The sequence below is a fragment of the Rhinolophus sinicus genome, chromosome 3 (genome assembly GCF_057876585.1).
Source record: "Rhinolophus sinicus isolate RSI-liver-muscle chromosome 3, RSI-T2T, whole genome shotgun sequence".
In the NCBI taxonomy this organism is placed as follows: Eukaryota; Metazoa; Chordata; class Mammalia; order Chiroptera; family Rhinolophidae; genus Rhinolophus; species Rhinolophus sinicus.
The window spans coordinates 140,280,043-140,300,924 of record NC_142503.1 but is presented as its reverse complement, the minus strand read 5'-3'; positions in this window follow the sequence as shown (position 1 = coordinate 140,300,924).

The following is a 20,882-nucleotide window of genomic DNA, read 5'->3' as shown; positions in this document are numbered from 1 at the left end:
GACTGGTTTTGTTTGTTCTCTGTAATAATACAGGCAAGAGACAATGTGACAGATCCTTAGATCTCTTCATCCCCTACAAGGTTGAGTACAGAGCTTGTTCTCACGATAGTTAATAAATGTTCCTTGAACTGAAGTAAATTAATTGATTCATCATACGAAAACTCCAAAACACTAAAAGGAAGTGTCAGGAAGGCATTTCAAACAACTGGGCATTCTTCTGCAGGTAACCTCCTCAGGTCTGTGAGTCCAGGTTCCAAAGAGTCCAGAGCAAACCATTCCTTCTCAGGCAACTCCTAAAGATTCTGTATCAGGAAGAAAACGCTGTAGCTGAAACTACTGCCAGCCTCATTTTATGCGAAACTTCCCTGTAAATATCACTTGTTAAGTGTTGGTGGAAATGACATTCCTTTCAGCTTCGAAAAAGGAAGCTCATAGTTTCTCATTAGCTGGCTCCTGCTTTGGTTGCTAATGTTTCCAAATATGCAAATAAAATCTCTCCCTTAAGCTTACTGCATAAAAACAACAGCTTGTAATCTTTTGTGAGGTTGGAAAATCAGTCCAGGTGTGATATTTGGTAATCTCATGGCAGACCATTTTTTGTGCTTAGTAATTAAAAAAAAAAAAATTCAAGATAACCATTTACCATCAAATTGGAAGTGTGTGTGGGTATGCATAGGTGTGATTCAAGAAGAAGATGAATCAAAGATGATCTTTTTGTCACATTTTCACCTTGAAATGAACATAAATATAACATATTAGAAAATATTTAAAATATATTTTAAAAAGAAAAGATCAGATGAGCAGATATCAGAAGATAGCAACCATAATTATGATACTAAGGCATAATTATTCAGAAAAGTTGGGAAATATCTACTTATATATACCTATTAGATATATACCTATAAGATATATAGAGATATATGTAGATATATATATATATATATAAATCTATATGTAGTAGATTTATATTATTATAGTAGAATTATGAAAAAATATCAAACCTTTTGTATATTAGTAGAACCATGAAAAAATATAAAAAAAAATGCCTAGAGTTATCTTACTTTTACCTTAATTTAAATGAAAGACAGGTGTAAAATATATGCCTATATATTAGATATATATAGCAATATATAAATAGACTTCCTTCAGGTACCAAATACATACATTAAAATGTAATTCCCTTTTGATTAGGTTTCTTTTCATTGTGACAAAGCAGAATAAGTTGATTCCACTTTCTTCAAACCCAGTGTCCTTATCTGTAAAATGGAGATAATACATACTTTATGGATTGTAAGGATTAAATAAAATACGAGTTATAGAAAAAAACAAATACAGCAGTTCTCCCTTATTTGAGGTTTCACTTTCTGCAGTTTTAGTTACCTGCGGTCCCTGATGGACTGAAAATATTAAATGGAAAGTTCCAGAAATAAACAATTTATACATTTTAAATTACTGCTGTTCTGACTAGCCTGATGAAATCTCATGCTGTCCCACTCCATCCTGCCTGGGATATGAATCATTCCTTTGTCCAGTGTCTACAGGCTGTATACACTCCTTGCTCATTAGTCACTTAGTACTTGTCACGATATCACAGTGCTTGTGTTCAAGTAACCCTTATTTTACTTAATAATGGCTCCAAAGTGCAAAAGTAGTGATGCTGGCAATTTGGATATGCCAAAGAGAAGCTGTAAAGGGTATGTGTGTATAGGAAAAAACAGTGTGCATAGGGTTTGCTACTATTCATGGTTCCAGGCATCCATTCAGGGGATTGGAATGTATCCCCCAGGATTAAAGAAGGACTACTCTAAGTACATAAAATATTTAATCAATGAAATAATATATAGAAATCATACTAATATGCTTTGTATATCTAGTCTCCTTCTGTACTCAACCCGAAAGATTTGATATTAGGATGATTACATTATGGCCTGGATTAAGAGACATTTTTAGACAAAATTTTTTTCTAGCTTTATTGAAATATAATTGACATATAACACTGTCAGTTTAAGGTGTACAATCTGTTGATTTGATTCGCTTATATATTGCAAAACGATTATCACCATAGCTTTAGTTAACAATGCCATCACATAATTACCATTTCTTTTCTGTGGTGAGAACATTTAAGATCAACTCTCTTAGCAACTTTTAAGTATATAATACAGTATTGTTAACTATAGCCACCACGCTGTACATTACATCCCCAGTACTTGTTCATCTCATAACTGGAATTTTGTACCCTTTGACCTTGACAAGTTTTTAAGTAGTTGCAACTAGTCTTTGGTTCACTCATCCACTCCTTTCCATTCCCCGGCTACTCCCTGGTTCATCCTTTTCCACAGTCACATTTGTGGTGTCTTCATGATGATTTCTGGTTGCTCATTGCTTCCCTTTCTGCAGCCTATTCAGACCTAATCTCTCCCAAAGTATTTCATGATATACTCTAAAATGAGTTACCTTTTCCCCTAACCTTATTTAAACTGTCAATCTCTTCGTGGGGCTCACCTTAGCTAGAAGTTAGGAAGAAAGTATTGTTACTAAGCTAATTTGAATAAAAACATTTAGTAAATTTGATCTTTATGGATATATATTTGCATTTGAAAAGAAGACAGTTCATTTATCCAAGTTACAGTGAGTTGGTAGTAGAATTTCTATAAATATTTTTTTAGGTCCTGCAACACTAACTAGCAGTACTTCTCAATCTTAGCTGCACATTGGAATCATTTGAGAAGTCTTTAAAAGATGCCTACTGCTGAGACCCCCACCCTCAGAGATTCTAAAACAAGGGGTCTGGAGTGGGGCCCATGTATTGGAATTTTTAAAGCATGCTAGATGGATTCCAATGTGCAGCTAGGTTTGAGCACCACTGGGTTAGAATGACCACCTTGATTTAGCTTTCAATACTAAAAATTTCCATTTTTCTGTTATGTGAGTTACATATACATTAATTGCTATATCTGGTAGAAAGCTGAGAAAATTTTAATGGAAAGATAAAAGAGCAATAATTATAATTTGTGTTATCAAATTCAACTCCCACATTTTACTAATGAAGAAACAGATTCAAATGATTAAGTTTACACAGCTCATTAGAGGTGGAGCCAGGACAAACTTTAAATGACTTAAACAATAGGATATTTTTAAATAGCCTAAATATTTTTTTACTCTTTGAAATTTAATTTATTTGTGAATGGACTAAACTTATTATAAAATAAGAATCATTTATGCAAATGACAAAAATTCAAGCAATGTATAAAGATACAACGTGAAAAGGAAATCTCTGACTCCATTCCAATTCCCACTTTCAAAAATTACTTTTTAAAAAATCATTTCTACCATAAAGAGTATAACCATTGTCTTCCACAAGGCGGCAGTATTGCTTACTCTTCAACAATCTCCCAGGGGACAGTCCCTTTCCTGATTGTCCAGGGTAGGCTATGAAGACTCAAGTTCTTCCGGAGACAGAATCAGCCCCTGGTACTGAAAGGCCAGGTCAAAGCCAGATTCCGAATTCATGAGGGAAACCAGAAGTGAGCAAAGAGCTGCACCAGCAGAGCTGCAACTGTGTGGAGAAACAAAAAGAGATGAGGGACTGAGGCATCCAGTGGAAGCACAGGGCAAGGTGCTGCCTGGAAACCTTCTATCAATTGCCTATCTCTGCAGAGGTACTGGAAGGGCTGAGGCCCAGTTTTGTGAAATGTGCCTCCAACTCTGTCATGCACAAAAATTTCCCTTTACAACAAACTGGTCTGAAGCTTGAGGACCCTGTCAAGGGCTTTCATGGTACTCCTTATGACTTCAGGAGTCTCTAGACGGCTAGAAAAAGGCCTGATCTTTTGATAATGCCTTTCTGCAAAAAGAGTTGGAAAGATCACGTTTGGGTTTCCCAAACCTTGTAAATTTCCAGCCAGGAACAGGTGATAAAGAATACAAATGCTCCAGTTTTCATCATTAAATTCTAGAGACATATGATGTGAGGAAAAATGATTTTTAGGCTTTCTCTGTGATCACGTATCTACCACCATAGAATAAAAAGTTTGTCACTGGTGCCATCTTTGGGATCCTGAGAGAATGATCCTTGTCTGTGCCATTCAGGAATAGGCTTCTCCATGACCTAGGAGGAGACAGAACTGAAGAAAGTCATAAGATAATTGAATCTTAGGAAGAGAAACTCTTTTAATCTCCTCAAAGCCTTGAGATTATCCCAGCAGGGATAGGGGCAGGAGCAAGAAATGGACCACGAGAGAAAAGGGTTATGGGATTGCTGTATCACTAAAAAGGAAGCTCTGCCTCAAGGTGAATCCAGACAAACTAAAGAGAGAGGAGTGTGGGAAGTACGCTATGGAATTTGTAAGATAAAACTCTAGTAAGTACCGACCTACAGTGATCTGTTTGGGGTCCTTTGGAATAAAGGGTTTATTCTCCAACATAGAACACAGAGCAAGAACCAAGAATCTTCTTTTTCTTTTTTTAAGGAGGGCACAGCTCACAGTGGCCCATGCGAGGATCGAACCGTCAATCTTGGTTTTATTAGCACCATGATTTAACCAACTGAGTCAACCGTCCATCCAGCCATCTTTATCTTTTTAATCAAAGGCTAACACCTGCCAAGCTCTTAGACCAAAAGTGTTTGCTAACCAGTGGGAGTTGCTATGCCTAATTGCAACAAGAAACAAGAGAGACATCATGTTATTACTTTGAGTCCTAATGGCAGTCAAAGTTAAAAGCCTTACTTTCCCCAAGCATCAATTTTTTTAGTGCCCCCTGGCTATGTCTTAACGATGTGCCTGATTTTACCTATGAAGTTACACTCTTTTTTTTTTTGGTTCACTGTATTCAAACTTCATGCTAGATTAGAGCACTTGGCAATGTGTCTGATCATCGTGGTTTGCCACGGGTAATCCTGACCATTTCCTTCACAAGTCTTGAAAATCTTATGCAGTCCTGGCATAATTTTATTGATAAACAATAAAACAGGATGCTGACTTATATTTTCTGGGTTTGAAGCTAAAATAAGTTTTCATAGCCTATATAATGTAGTTAATGAGTACTCTCAAACCTCCAACTGGAAATATGAAACCTGATCAAAAGCCAACGAGAGGGCGGCAGGTTGGCTCAGTTGGTTAGAGCGCAGTGCTCAGAGCACCAACGTCGCCAGTTCAATTCCCACATGGACAAGTGAGCTGCGCCCTCCACAACTAGAGTGAAAAACAACGACTTGACTTGGAGCTGATGGGTCCTGGAAAAATACACTGTTCCCCAATAAAATAAATAAATTAACAAATAAATAAATTAATTAATAAAAAAGCCAATGAGGAAAACCTGATGTGCTCCAAGAGACTATTACTGTAGGGGAATCCACTAACAGTATTCTTGTTAATAACGCAAGTGGAATGCCATGCTCATTACTACACGGTTAATAGAACCAACAAAAAGCCCACTGAGTTCTCTTACTTTCACCTTAATTCAAGTAACAGATAGGCCTAAAAACCAAAGAGGGAATAGCACTGTCCCATGTCATGCCCTCCCTTGCCCTGGTGCCAGGGACACAGTGAAAGAGGCTCTTGGCAATCAATAGGGAGTATGTATGTCTCTTTCTTAATGTCTGAGAAGACTGCCTGCTTGGTAGATTGTTCATCAATATCTAGTTTCCCTTTTTGTGTGAGGATCACACTTACCTGTCCCGACACTTACCTGTCCCGTTAAGCTCACATGTCACCATGGGACTTGCTCTGGCCCTTTAAATGTGAGTGGAAGCTTTGGGGATTCCTCTGGCATAACTCTCAAGAGCCAGAGAACACTTTTTCATGTTTTCTTTTTCCTCTGCTATGATTACCAGTCGTATTCAGATAGAAGTTGCTCTGGCAGTCGGGGTGCCAGAGTAAAGAACATGATGCAGAGTAAGGCTTCTTTGCTCACCTCTAATGCCCATGCTGTGCAAGCGAAATGTAAGTTTTGTTGTTTTAAGACGCTGAGATTCTGGGTTGTGTGTCATTGCAGCACAACCTAGCCCATCCAGGTGGATTGATGTGTTCAGTCTACAACATGCATTCTCAATGGGAATAATATTCCCTCCAAAAGGGCAAAAATTGGTTCTTGCAGGGCAAAAGAGCCTTACTTTTTCTATGTATAAAGCACAGCTACGAAGTTGTGAAAATTAAGTTCGTGAACTCATCCTAGAAAAAGTGCTACATCCCTCATTGCGGAATATCACTGTGGTCACCTTTGAAGTACTCCCCTTGGGAAGCTATGCACCAATGCCAGTGCCTAGTCCATCCTTCAAAGCAGTTTTGGAACTCTTTTTCTGGAATGGCCATCAAAGCTGTCGTTGTATTACCCTTGATGTCCTGAATGTCATCAAAAGGTCTTTCTTTCAATATTTCCTTTATCTTGGGGTGAAGAAAGAAGTCATTTGGGACCAGATCAGCCGAGTAGGGAGGGTGTTCCAATACAGTTATCTGTTTACTGGCTAAAAACTCCCTCACAGACAGTGCCATGTGAGCTGGTGCATTGTCGTGATACAAGAACCATGAATTGGTGAAAAGTTCAGGTAGTTTTTGTCTAACTTTTTCACGCAGCCTTTTCAACACTTCCAAATAGTAAACTCGATTAACTATTTGTCCAGTTGGTACAAATTCATAAAAAAGGTTAGCAACATTGTTGCAGCAAGTTCACGAACCTAATTGTCAGACCTTGCATACATATAGTACATAATAGGTATACAATATATCTGTGGTATCAAATTTTCATGGAGGGGCAACTAGAAAAAAAAATCTAAAATGGTTCATTAAGAGGTGATAAAGAAATAAAAGCTGAGCAACATTGGTCTGTAGGCAAAAAGTAATGGTCAGATTATCTTCATAAAAACTAATCCAGGCGTTCTGAACTCTGGTGGCCCATTTAAATCTCCTGGAGAGCTTTTTAAAAATACCGATTTCCAAATCTGTTTCTCTGAGATTCTAATTTAATTGGTGGAATCTACACATTCTTATTTGTTTGTTTGTTTGTTTATTTATTAAAAAGCTGCCAGATAATTCTAATTTACACACAGGGTTCAGAACCACTGGACCAGACATTCTCAAAGACAAAGTTGCTTCCCCCAGGAGAGGGGCTACACAGACAGCCGAGAAGTAGCACAGTGCATTGGAAGAAGCTGACATAGAGTACAACTCACTCCTATTTTACATGGGCTTTTCTGGCCTCACACCAGGTAACAAAAAGCTGGATTCATTAAGAGGAGACAGCAATGTCCAATTTCTGTATTTTATCTTTTCCATCTCATGACACACTATTTGAATGCAGAGGGTCCTTTATGACTCATTTGGAAAACATAAGAAGGGGAAAAAAATTGGTCATAGTTATTCCTGGGCTAGTACCCACAGTCAGCATTTTCTGCACAAATGCAATTTGGAAATCATCTCTATCTTCAGCTGCTAAACTTCTAAGTTCTTACTGACTGAGTTTAAAAAGCTGTTCAGCATGGGATATTCTTTATCCTCTGTATCTAAGGAAACTCTAGATGCCAGAGGGAGGGAGACTTTCACATAGATTGTGAAAATTAAAAATTAAATAAAGTAATTTAAAAACTAAGAAGATCAAGCACTTTCTCCTTAGAATGGAAAGGGGCCTCGGTCTGGGCTAAATGACAGTGGCATAAAATTATTATGGCTGAATTCAGTCATTAGATGGATCATCACTTATTCTTTCCTGAAATGTCACTTGGAATTGACAATGATATGGCTGTATTTTAATGAAGTGACTACATTTCCAGCTAGGAGGTCAAAATTATAATGTGTTAATTAACAAGGATATCAGTTTATAGTCTCCTTTTATACATTTTCACAGTAGATGGCATTTACGTTGGTCTCATTTATTTGGAGGTTCTAACTAAAAGGTGTAGATTGTCTTTCCAGATGTTATATTTGGTCACTGAGCACCTATCATGAGGGCAAGTGTGGAGATATTTGCAGGCATTACTTGTGAAATTTCTTGAGGCATGAAAATAAAATTTCTAGGAAATTCTTCATGAGAAGGAGAGAGTCAGTGTCAGATGTACAAGTTGACAAATGCTCACAACTAGCTTGTCAACACTTGGTTGATGATTTTGGCAGATGCAGAAATGAGAAAATCAAGTGTTTAAAGGTCATCAGTAGAGACAAGGGTGGATTTGAGATGCAGAGATGAATAAAATATGGATCCAAGAAGGTTTGAATGCTAACACATCTGTAGTTCATCATCATCCAATTCCAAAAAACGGCATCAATGTGTTCTAATGAATCCTTTTCAAAATGTCTCCTGACTCCACTTACCAAAGAGGGAGAGTAGCCCAGTGTCCATATGATGTTGCTCCCTTAGCCACAGCTCACTGGACAAGAGGTAGGAACGTGACAAAAGCTGGACTAATCACATTCTCTCTCCTGGATATTTGGAATAGAGATGCAGAGTTTCTAGTTAATTTGTCTTGGGCACTGGAGCTGGAAGGTGATGAAGAGCTAGGGCCAGACTGCCATTTTCTACCAAGGGGATATTGAAACATAGAAAGCCAATCTTCCGAGAAAAAGAAGATATTATTGAGCCTAGAAAAGAAGAAGAGAATACCTTTAGTTCCAGACTTTCAAGTTCCATGTCAAGTCCCTTGGCACATGAATCCTATGTCAAGAACTGGCTGTGCTGCTGGTTTTGGTTCCAAAAGATACTCCTGTATCTTTTCAATAAGTACCACTCACTTGTGCTTGAGCTCGGTTGAATGGAGTTCTGTTCCTTGCAAGCAATTATCCCTGATTAAGACAGTGTTTTTCTCCACATGGAATAGCTACAAATCTATGAAGGACATGGGCCACATTTACTGCAGATGTTCACCTTCTTAAAATTTTGCTTGAATTACCCAGATTAGCCTTCCGGTGGATGAACTGGCTATTTAGTACAATAGATGTGGCAGGATTTGTGAGCAAATGGGTCACAAAGAAATGCTGAATGGCATCACAGCTTTGTAGCAATGGGCACATGTATTACCACACATGTTCTAAACAAAAAGGCAAAGATCCAAACATGCAAAACCTTATGGTTGCAGTTCCTTTCTCTAACCTAATTAAGTCCTAATAATATAGCTAGACTTCAAGGAGGTGTGCACAGTAATTTAATGTCTCCATTATAAAAGGGGCTGAAAAGATGCTAAGATGGATAGAATAATCAGCTCTATCAGTTCCATCAATTTCTAGCCCCCTTTTTCTTCTGCTTTAGACCCCTGACACCAATTATGTAAATTTGCTCACACAGTGCCTGGTTGCATTTGCATTGTAATTTAAATGTAGGTGTCTTATGAAGACAAAAGGAAATGCATTGCCCTTTTCAAAATTTGAACTGATTCACTGATTTTGTTTCTGTCACATTACCAGGCAGCTGGAGGAACAGCTGGACCAGTTTCTGAACACCAACAAAAAACCTCAAGTCTGATTTACAATAAGGGTTTTCTTCAGAATTTCATAGTATTGTTTAATAAATACAAAACACACTTTACTAGTAATTGGCTGCTTTCCTGTTTACATTAGCAAATGTATTGTGAAGATGGAGCCAAATGTACTAGGAGTTGCTTGATTCACTGAGCATAATCAATCTGAACTTTATTTTAAGGACTACAAAGTCCATTTTGAAGGAGGATTTAAAGAGCCCTATCTGACCTGTCTTAAGTTTCCCAGAGGCAGTATCGTTTAGTGGTCTTCTAGGATTGCTTGGGTTCAACACCCAGTTCTACTAGTTGTGTGACCTTTGTTAAGTTACTTAACGTCTCTGTGCTTTAATTTTCTCATTTGTGAAGTGGGGATAATAACAGTGCCTTCTTCACTGGGTAGTTGTGAGGATTAAGTGAGTCAGCTTATATGAAGCACTTAATACAGTGCCTAGGTTATGGTAAGTGTCATTAGTCATTATTATACCTCAAAATGCAAAATCTTGTATTTTCCTAAAATTTTAGCCAATGGAACTAATTATTCTAATTAGTACAATATCCTTTCAAACCCAGTTAGTGACTCAAAGGTAGGGAAATAGACATATGCCTGCTTTTTACAGGGTAAAGTGGCGTATAGAGTCATACATATATAAACTGCATCGATCTCAAAGTTCAGACTTCCTATTATTATGAGAACACGTTCTTCCCAGTAAGTTGGTTGGATGACTGTCTTATCTTAGGGCAGGGCCAGCATGTTCTGATTAACTATCCGTGGACAAGGTGCAGGGGTTCAAAATAGGTACGAGGTAGACCCAGCTGGAGGCCCTGAGAGGAAATACTGCCCCACTGGTACACATCAATTGGGCATGGAAATAGGGGAAGGAGGGTAGCCCAGGGAAGGAGCTGACACGAAGGAGGAATAACTAGGAGTTAGAGAATTTTTCTAAGGTGGACAGCACAGGGCTAGGTAGTCCAGGAAAGGGAATATTCAGAGATCTAGACAAACAGGCTGCTGTTTGATCTGGGGCTATTTGCTGTAACATCATCTGTAATTGGCCACATCTTAGTTTGCATGTTGGAAGTTACTGTTCCATGCTCGATTGATTGTTATGTCCTGTACCATTCATTTCATTTACCCTTTGATTTTGATGCGCGTCCAAGCATGGTTCAATTTAAGCTCAGCTACAAGTTGTGTGACTGTGTTAAGGCCTCTGACGGCCATAGCTGAGTCCAAGCATATGCCTAAAAATTAAAGATACCAAAGGCATGACACCACAGTTATGTGTCGGCATGGGCTGATTAGTCACTAACCCATCGAGATGTCTTATTTAAAAGGAAAGAATACGTGATTTTAGGTGAATGGCTCTGAAGAAAGAACCAGATGTCATTTATACCCCAAGTTTAGAAACCCCCACGGTTTATGGGCCCGGGGTGAGAAGAGGGATCCTTCTCGCAAGGGTTGCTGGTTTCACGTGAGTTGGTAGTTGAGAGATAACCTATTGGAGGTGATATGGGTGTTGTCTCGAAATGATTTGACTTAATTGGGTATGTACGAACCAATCATATTATGTACTATGTAACTTCAAGCAATAACTTTGGTCAAGGATATCCATGTTGGGAATAGTGTTATGTACGACTTCATCTAATGTATCACGCAATATCTTAATAATATGTACTTGCTTATAAGCATGGGGTAAATAATTTATGTACGATTATACATAGCATGTACTATATAATGTATGGTCTAATTAATTTAATGCACCGATTACATAGGGACTAGTAAGGGCATGTTAATCCTTTCTCAGAGGGATTGTGATTTTGCAGTGTATCAAGACAAGGGAGCCAGTTAAAGGAACCAGAAAGGAACTCGGATAGTAGAAGTGGGGCCAGATCTTAGAAATAGGACAGACCTCTGTGTCAGAAATGCAGCATGAGACCAGAACCATAGCAGCAATGGCAAATTGCACTGGATGTTGGGATAAAGATTGTTCTGGACGGTCCTAGAGCTGGATTAGATGGAACCTTCTGGTCCAATGGGCCCACCTGTGTGGATAAGAAGGATAAAAAAAGCTGGGAGCAGGAGGGAGAAAAGAAAACCAGGGTGTCTATGAGGCAATGAGACAGTCCTTTAGGCAGTTTCTTTGGTCTTCTAAACTTTGAGTCACAGAAAGCACCATTTAACTTCCAGGCTTTCTCTCAATGAAGGAATAGTGGTTCTTAAGAGTGCCTTATGTCAGTCCTGGCGACATCTCTGAGTGACGGGTAGAAGAAAATAAAAAGATCTATATTTCTTACAGAAATCCTAGGTTTCTCCTGGAAATAAACTCTAAGACACTGGAAGTTTCCTCTTTCTCTCTCATGTCCTTAAAACACCTGCTTCCTAGCACACAAAAAAGAACTAGTCTTATTTAGCATGACATAAAAATCTAATTTGAAAAATCACGTCTTGTGATTGATTATCAGATTAAGGAGGTAGAATGGCTTTTGGAATCAGAATTGCACCAGTTGCCGAGGAAAATGATCTTCTGTGAGAGTTGGACGCCGGTCAAATGTGCTTGTGGTTGCTCTTGGATTAATAAGCCTCCTTACCTACCATTGATCATAACAACTTCTTGTTGCAGGAAAAAACTTCATTCATATCTACAACCTTAACTTGATGTCTAAATTATGTAGGTAGATAAGCTGAGCACTTGGGAATCAGAGACTAAAAGAAGTGCATTTGCTGAACGAATGAGATGCTCCATGTGCGGTGAAAGATGATGACAATGGTTAGGAATGAAGGAGGAAACGGAAAGGGAAAGGGACAAAGAAAAGCAAGAAGCAGCTGTAGTTCTAAGGCAATTGGCTTATCAATTACCGGGGCTGAAATGACCACCATGCACAGTTTTCAATTATTCAGTGGCTAGTTCTCCAGATTGTGTATCATCACAGATTTTTGCTTCAGATATTCCCTTCTACTGATTGCCTTTTAGCCATCAAGGAGATGAGGGCGTGAAAGAGATTAATATTAGCGAAAACTTTCCCAGTGTTTTCTTTCTGCAAGTGCTTATCTCATTTCATTCTCATAGCAACTCTATTAGAGGAGGACCATTATTCTCCCTGCTTTCCGTATGATAAACTGAAGCTTAGCAATAGTCCTAAGGTCACACAACTAGTACATAGCAGAGTAAGAATTTAAACCATGGGCTGTCTGAACCTAGCGCCCATGCTCTTACCCACTATATTCTTCTGCTTCCACACTACTCAGTCTTCTAACTTTTTCCAGTCACTGTAAATGTTTCCAGTGCTTTATAGTTTACAAATGCTTTCAAATAGCCTCTTCTTTTTCATTTTTCTTTCTTTCTTTTTTCTTTTCTTTTGGTGTGTAAAGGTGTGCTACATTGGTTTATTCTACTAATTTTATTTTTGTGTCTTTTGAGTTTTTAAGTCTCAAGCTGCTCCTGTGCTGCAATGTTTTCGTTTTTATTTTTATCAAAATTAGACATGCACATAGTTAAGGAGTCAAATAGTTCTATACGGACTACAACAGCAATTCCCTAGGCCCCAATTTTCTCAGCTTCCACCTCCAGAGGCAACAACTTTCAGCTATCTTAGCTGTTCCTTCTGGTAGTTGTCTCAATATTTCTATATTGTATGCTTATCTTGCTCCTTCTTGATTTGAAGAAAATTAGGTGTATCTATGAAAGATGTATTATCTTTCAACTACATCAATCCCCAGCCTACCTCAACCACACATGTACATAGTTTCCTATCCATTCTTCCAATATAGTTGTATCATAATGTTGGTTAAATCAAATCAATATTTATACTATTATGACTATGTAAATGCTTATATATTATGATTGCCTTTCCTTTTCATTTTTCCTGGAGTTAATGAATGCTTTTTTTTGTTTTGTTTTGTTTTGTTTTACTTTGTTTTAATATAATTACTGCTAATTCTTAAACAAATTCTCCCCAAAAAGTGTATTTCTTTGCAATATAGTCAAACACATTAAGTAGTCTATCAATTTCATCTTCTTTAGCATACCTAAGACTCTTCAGATCACATAAATCTTTCACCTGTTTTTAAATACCTGAGAGCCTACTGATTTTCTCCATTTTGACTTTGATTCTTCCCTAGACTTGCTTCACAGCTGTTATTCTGGGATAAAACTTCATCATTATTCTCCTTCTTTTGTGAAGTCCCATTTCCAGGAACCTACATATATTAGTCAGATTTTGATACTTCTCCCTTCCTTCCTTCCTTCCTTCTTTCTTTCCTCCCTCCCTCCCTCCCTCCCTCCCTCCCTCCCTCCCTCCCTCCCTCCCTCCCTCCTTCCCTCCCTTCTTTCCTTCTTTCCTTCCTTCGTTCCTTCCTTTTACAGTAATGACTGAGAAATTTCAGTGGTTTACAACAAAAAAGATTTATTTCTTATTTTCATTAGATATCGTTTCTGGGTTGGCTGCAGCTTTGCTCCATGTTGGTTTCTCCCCAGGACCCAGATCAGTCTTCAGTTGGGCCAAACCAATCTTTTGGGGAAAAAAGAGCAATGATATCCACCATTTCCACTTACATTTCATTGTTCAAAGTAAACCAATGGCCAAGCTTGATGTCAGTGGGATGGGAAGTAAAATTCTAATCCTGATAGAGAGTGGCAGGCAATATAACCCAACACAATCTACCTATAAATGTGGTCCTATTTCTTGGTTTGCTCCCATATTTTTGGAAAACCCATCTTCTAATAGCTTCCTGAGGAAGGGTGCATAAAAGTTGAATTATTAAAAGATCTTGCATGTCTAAAGTGTCTTTTTTACCCAATTGACAGTTTATTTGGATATAGAAGTCTAGGTTGGAAATCATTTTCCTTAGAATTTGTAGATATTGCTCTACTATCTTCTTGATTCCAGTGTTGCTGTTGAGAAGTACAATGTAATCCTACTGCTTGTAACATTTTTATTTTCTGGAAGCTTATTTCTAAGTTCCTTGTGTTCTGAAATTTCACAATGCTGTATCATGGTGTGGATTTCTTTATATCCATTTTTCTGGACACTTGGTAGGCCCTCTAAATTGGGAAATTCATGTCCATCAGTGTAGAAAATTTTCTTGAATTATGCCTTTGATAATTTCCTGCTCTCCACATTTTCCTGTTTCTATTCAGTTTTATGTTTCATTTATCCTACTTTGTTATTTTACATTTATAAAGGCTCTCTTTTAAATTCCCTGAATGATTTCCCCCTCCCCCCATAGCATCCTTTATTTATTTAAGGGATGCCATATCTCTTCTATCTGTATTAGGGTAATTAGTAATAATTTTCTTTTTGAAAATTTTCTTGCTTCTGCTTTGTCTTTCCATCCTCCAACTTACCTTTTTGTTGTTGTTTTGGTCTGTAGGTTTTATGTTAGAGGTATTACTTAAATTTCTTAAAATTTTGGTGACCTCACCTCCAGTTTAGAAACTCTGTTTTGCTCTTTCCAGAGAATTGCCCTTGAGTCTTCTGATGAAGTGGAGAAAAGAAGTCTCTTGGCTGCACAGAGTTGGAGAAGGGAACTGCTTCTTAAATGGACTTTCAAACAATTCTCCTGTTTTCAATTCTGTGTTCATTTCCAAAAGCACCTGGTGTATCAATTTCTAAATATTTAGTGGCTTCTACATGCATATCAAATTGCTTCTCAGCTTTCCCCTTTGCTGGGTTTGAATTCAACTTGCTTGAGTCTGCTCAGTTAATTATTACCATCATAGGTTTCTGGTTTCTAAAATGTTATTGCTGTGGTTCTTCCATATTCTCATTGGTCTTGTAGTTTATGCTTTTAAAAAAAATCACTTTACTGTTGTTTTAGTGGATTTGGAGTAAGCACAGAGATAAATGCATGTGTTTTATTTGCCATTTTTAAGCAAAAGTCTTATGACTTTCAGAACAACCAGGAAAGACATTATTACCCCCATTTTACAAATGAGAAATGGAGTTCAAATGACTTGCCAAGATTGCATAGCATATAATGTTAGATCTGGGGCTTGTATTCAAATCTTCTAATTTCAAGTTCAATGTTCTTTCCACTAACTTCCTTAAAAAGAAGGTTATGTAGTGTAGTTGTTAAAAGCACAGTCTTTGGCACCATACACTTGGATATATGAGTCCTGGTTTTGCCTCTTGGTTGCTGTATTCTTACGACACTACACTGAAAGTTCCTCATCCATAAAATGGGAATGATAACAATAGCGCAACTTTGCCATAGTGTTGAAAGGATTCAATTAGATAATATATATAAAATACCCAGCAGATTTTCTGGCATGGTGAGAGCTCCCTCAGTACTAAAATGGAAAAATTGAAATGATAAGATATAATAATGATTTGCAGTTTTAATTAACTGAATTGTGTCCAAGGAAACGTTAAAATTAATTCTGAGGACATTTACTGAATAATTAGCATGTGCACTATGCAATGTTTATTTTTCCTTTCTTTCCTATTTGAACATCTTTGTGACAATATCTTTGGTTAGCAACTACTTTAAACCTAGGTGAGCTTAGATGATAAACTTCTGAGTAAGTATAGAAGAATTAGGCAGGGTTATCGATTTTCTACCCACCAATACCTAATGAAATGAACAATAAAAACAAAAATGCATTAACTAAACCCAAAATTTACCAGGATGAAATCTTACACATACATAAAATGTTAAAAAAAAAAAAAAAAGTGGTCAAGAAAAAGAACAAAATATTCTGGTGTAGTAAGGTACGATAACTCCTCACCCTGATCCTTCTCCTCAGAAGCAGATTGAGAGGAAAAGCGTATGGGGGGAGTTGACAACATTCTGAGGATTCGCCCTTATTCCTTCACTAACTTGTGAAGAAGACTTCTGAAGGTGTAGATAAGCAACCATGGGGAGGCTGGAGGAATGAGGAAATATGAGACAATTGTTTTAAAATAGAAGCCTCCATATATGCAGGACCTCAACAGAGACAATGAGGGCCTCCAGAGCTTTCCATTTCTCAGGTTACTAGGCTGAGCAGAACGACTGATACAAATTACACAAGAGTATAATATATTTCTGGCTGGTTAGATTGGGCTGAGCTAGGCCATTGAACTGAATCTCACAAGAGAGCAATGTTAATAAGAGCAACACTCTCCCAGCTTCTCTCCTTTCTTCCCCTTATCCTGAATCCTCATGTTAGAGAATATCGTTAGAGAACAACTTCAAACTCAACCTGGGGGAAGATAAACTGGTACATATCAGAGAAAATGGAAAGTCTGAAGCATGAACTGATGAAATATAATGACATGACTATCATTCAAACATGGTGGAAAGAAACATGATTTTTGAAAGACAGGTGAAGAATCTCGTTTTAGACAAAGACAACTGTTAAAGAAACTTGAACTGGACACTAGTTCAAGAGGTTAAAAACAGATTTTATTAAAAAAGACTATTGCAATAGGGGGAAAGAGACCTCAGTTCAGTATAGAACTGGGCTCGATTCTTAATATAACAAGGAAAAGTAAGAATGTATAGCAAAGGAACAGGGTGGGGATGGGGCAGTGTATGTATCTGTGGATGGAAAATGACTAAAAGGAAACATCAAGGATCAGGAGCGATTCTGGCTAAACCAACCTAAAAAGATTCTTGCTGAAGACAGGCCAAGGTGATCTGACATCACCTGGGAGATGTTGGGGAATGAAGAGTTTGGTAAGATATTAAGGGTGATCAGAGTTTGTGGGATTCTGGCTAAACTGACTTAACAGGATTCTTGCTAAAATTGGGTGACGCAAGGACAGACAAAAATCTAAAAGATGGAAAAAAGTCCAGAAGTTGAGACTTAGTTGGGAAGAGGATTCAGAGGAGCTTGACTAATGTTTGGTCAAGGAGAGACTCTTTGTCACAACCCAGAGAATAGAAGCATATTTTGTGCTAAAAAACAAAACAAAACAAAACAAAACAAAACAAAAAAAAACCAAAAAAACAGTAAGAAATAATGAATAAGAGATACAAGTTGAGACATTAAAGCAATAGAATGATTAAGAACTAAAATAATATCATTACAGATGATAGAAATAAATTTCAACAGCAAGGAACAAAATAGACTTGGCAGGTTAATGGCATGGAGAAAAGACTTGGGATAATCACAATGAGTAAAGAGGAAAAAGGCATAGAGATTTAAGAATTTAAAATAAATGAAAGATATAGTCAAATACGATTCAATATCGGGCTAATTAATGTCCCAGAGGGAGAGAACCCATCAAATTCAAAAATAATAAGAGCTATTGTACAAAAAACCACCCATCTTACACAAGGGAAAATTGATTCAGAACAATTAACATAGAGATACATTCTGATTCTTGAACTTCAGTGTTAAATATATAGATCCGTCAGCCATCTTGAAAGAAAAGAAAATTGCCTATAGGGGAAAAGTTTTGACTCATCTCAGACTTCTCCATAGCAAATATCAAGGAAAAAAAGAAACAGAGGAGCCATGTCTACAAAATTCTGAGGGAAAGTTAGTGTGAACCACAAGTAGTATTTCTATTCAAGAATTTGTTCAAGTATAAAGGCAACAGGCAGACAATAAAGCACTCAGGGAACATGGCCTTAGCCATTCTCGAACAAACTGCTTAGCAAATAATTTCCACTTACCAGGATGTGAATAAAAATAAAAAACCCAGGAATGATGATGCTAGGATAAAAGGACAGGTGGTAAACACTGAACCCATTTGATTACAGAAATGAGACTTAACAACTAAAGGAAATATGGTTGCCCAAAACTGTAAATATTATAAACCCTGACAAAATAGAAATAATATAAACCACAAAAATTAGGAATTGGAGTATGGAGGGTAGAAGACTGTATAATGTTAATGATCTCATTTTGCAGAACAAGTTGTCAATTGACACTATTAATCAAGAAGTATGGGCTGTTCTGATTTTCTATTGTTTACATATTTCTTTGCCTATATTCTTTGGGCTATGTCTCATATCTTTACTGCCTTTCCCCTTTATGTCTTTTTTTAACCAATGTGCACTGAATATTAATCTACATAAACTGAATACTTAATAAATGTTATTGAAGTAATTTTGCAGATTGCATGGGCCTGTAAATTCTATGAGGATTGGAAGTATGTTTTATTCATCTTTGAATTCTCTCAGCACCTGGCATAGGGACTTGCACATAGTAGACTGACAATAATTTTTTTGAATAAATGAATTAATTTGCTTTGTTTCATATATATTTTGTTCCTAAAACAATGGCTGAAGACTAGCTGGAAATATAGGGAAAATGAACCATAATTGGAGAATATAATAAAGCCTGTCAACGACATCTGAGAGACCTATTATAAATGCTTCTGATGCCTCATTAAAGACACTCTATTGTTTTCAGAATGCATTTTTACTCCAATAAATAATCTCATCTTGCTCTAATTTAGTCATTCACACTGTTATCAAAATGATGTTTCCAAACAGATCCATCCTATCACTTCTCTGCTTTAAAATGTCGTATGCCCACCCCCCAATATCTATACAACAGAGCCCACATTCCTAAGCATGTCATTGAAGGTCCTATATGATCTGGCCTCAGTTCCTTTCTTCTGCCAATGCACCCCATATGCTATCCATACAGGAATACTTGCAATTTCTAGAACATGCTATATACATTTGTGCTTCTGTGTGTTTGCTCATGCTATTTCCTCTACTTAAAACGTCACTCTTCACCTCGTATCCGTCTCCTACTGTCTGCACCTATCATGATACTACTCCATTCCTTAGGGCCCAACTCAAATGCCTTCCCTGTAAGGCCTTACTGTCTCCCATGTTTAAATAATTATACCATTTGTTCTTCTACAGCACCTCGCTCATGCTCCATGTGTTGTATTATGGCTAATTGTACACACATCTAACACTCTCTCCTAGATTGTGAACTTCTTGGTTTGTACATTTCCTTTCCCCCTATTCTTTGGGCTATGTCTTATGTATTCTAGAAAGCTGTCACAGAGTACATGCCTAACATATAGTCAATGCTCAATAAATATTTGTAGTTTGGTATAAAAAAAGCACACACACTGCTCATATTTCCACATAAAAAATACTTCTAAGTGTAATGGGGGCTAAACTGAAAATCCTAAGGGTTGGTAGAAGGCAAGCTGTCTCTTAAACTGTAGGTGGTGTTCTGTCCTGATCCAAGAGAAAACAAACATTTCTTCAGAGGTAGATTGCTCTGGGAAAACTACGGGAATTGTTTAACCACTCATATTGAAGTAAGTATACATTTATTATTCTTGGAAAACTATAAAGTACCCATTAACCTGAATGTAGCTGCTTTAGACTGAGAGGCGGAGTGCTCTATTTGGATATGCAAATCTTCGTGTGGAGCAGCAGCACTGCCTTTGCAGACATTGATGCAGAAGAGAACAGACTGTTTCTCCTCTCTGTAGATTTAGACAATATATGTGTCAATATATTGTTTCTGTGGAGATATGAATGTCTTTGTTTGAGTTCTTGCTCTTTGGAGAATAGAAGCTGCAATTTAAAGAATACAGGAAAGCAAGGATAGGCATGATCCTCACTGTTTATCAGAGAAGTAATTATGCAAGGGACTGGACTGGCTTTGGTGAGGCTCTACCTGGATCTGTACATAAAGACTGAAGAACTCAATCTTTGTGAGAAATATGCTGATGTCCCAAGGGGTAGCCCAGTTGGGTCAGAGGTCAAGATCACACCCATGGGGATGGCGGGTGGGGTTTCCTTTAAAGGAGTAGATATTCCTTTGCCTATATTCTTTGGGCTATGTCTCATATCTTTGCTGCCTTTCCCCTTTATGTCTTTTTTTAACCAATGTGTACTGAATATTAATCTACATAAACTGAATGGCCTTCCTAGAAAGAGGCAGCACGTGGGACAGAAAATGGGATGCTGAAAGTGGACCTTATACTGGTTGAGGAGAGTTGTTTTCTTCTCAGCGTCACAGTGGTTGGGCTGTGAAGCCCAAGACATGGTCCCAGGAACTCTTGATGGAGAGGAGAACTATCTTCAGCCATATGGACCCAAGCTGGAAGTCCATAAGGGCTTTGAGAGCCATGTCATACCTGCAGGTTACTTGGGATTATTTTTCCTTTCTAATATTATATACAAAACAGTGGTCTTAGCTGTGCTGTGAGGAGACTTTGAGGAGAAGGGCCTTTGTTTGTAATCTGGTGAAGAGAGGGCAGAGCCCCTTCCTGCCAAATCCCAAGGTGATGCTGAACGTTGCACTGGCTGGAGAGAGCTCAATGTCCCAAAACATCAGGGTATGGGACATCTGAAGCAGAGGCAGGAGTAGTTTAGTTATTTCAGGCATATGTGGGTGACAGTACCTCCCCTGGGGACTCGACGGTAGTAGAGACAAGAGGGAAACTCTAAAGAGGACTGACATCTTGATAAATTGGAAGGTGGGACTCAGAGCCATTGTAGTTGGGAGTTTTATTTTAAATATGGCCTCTT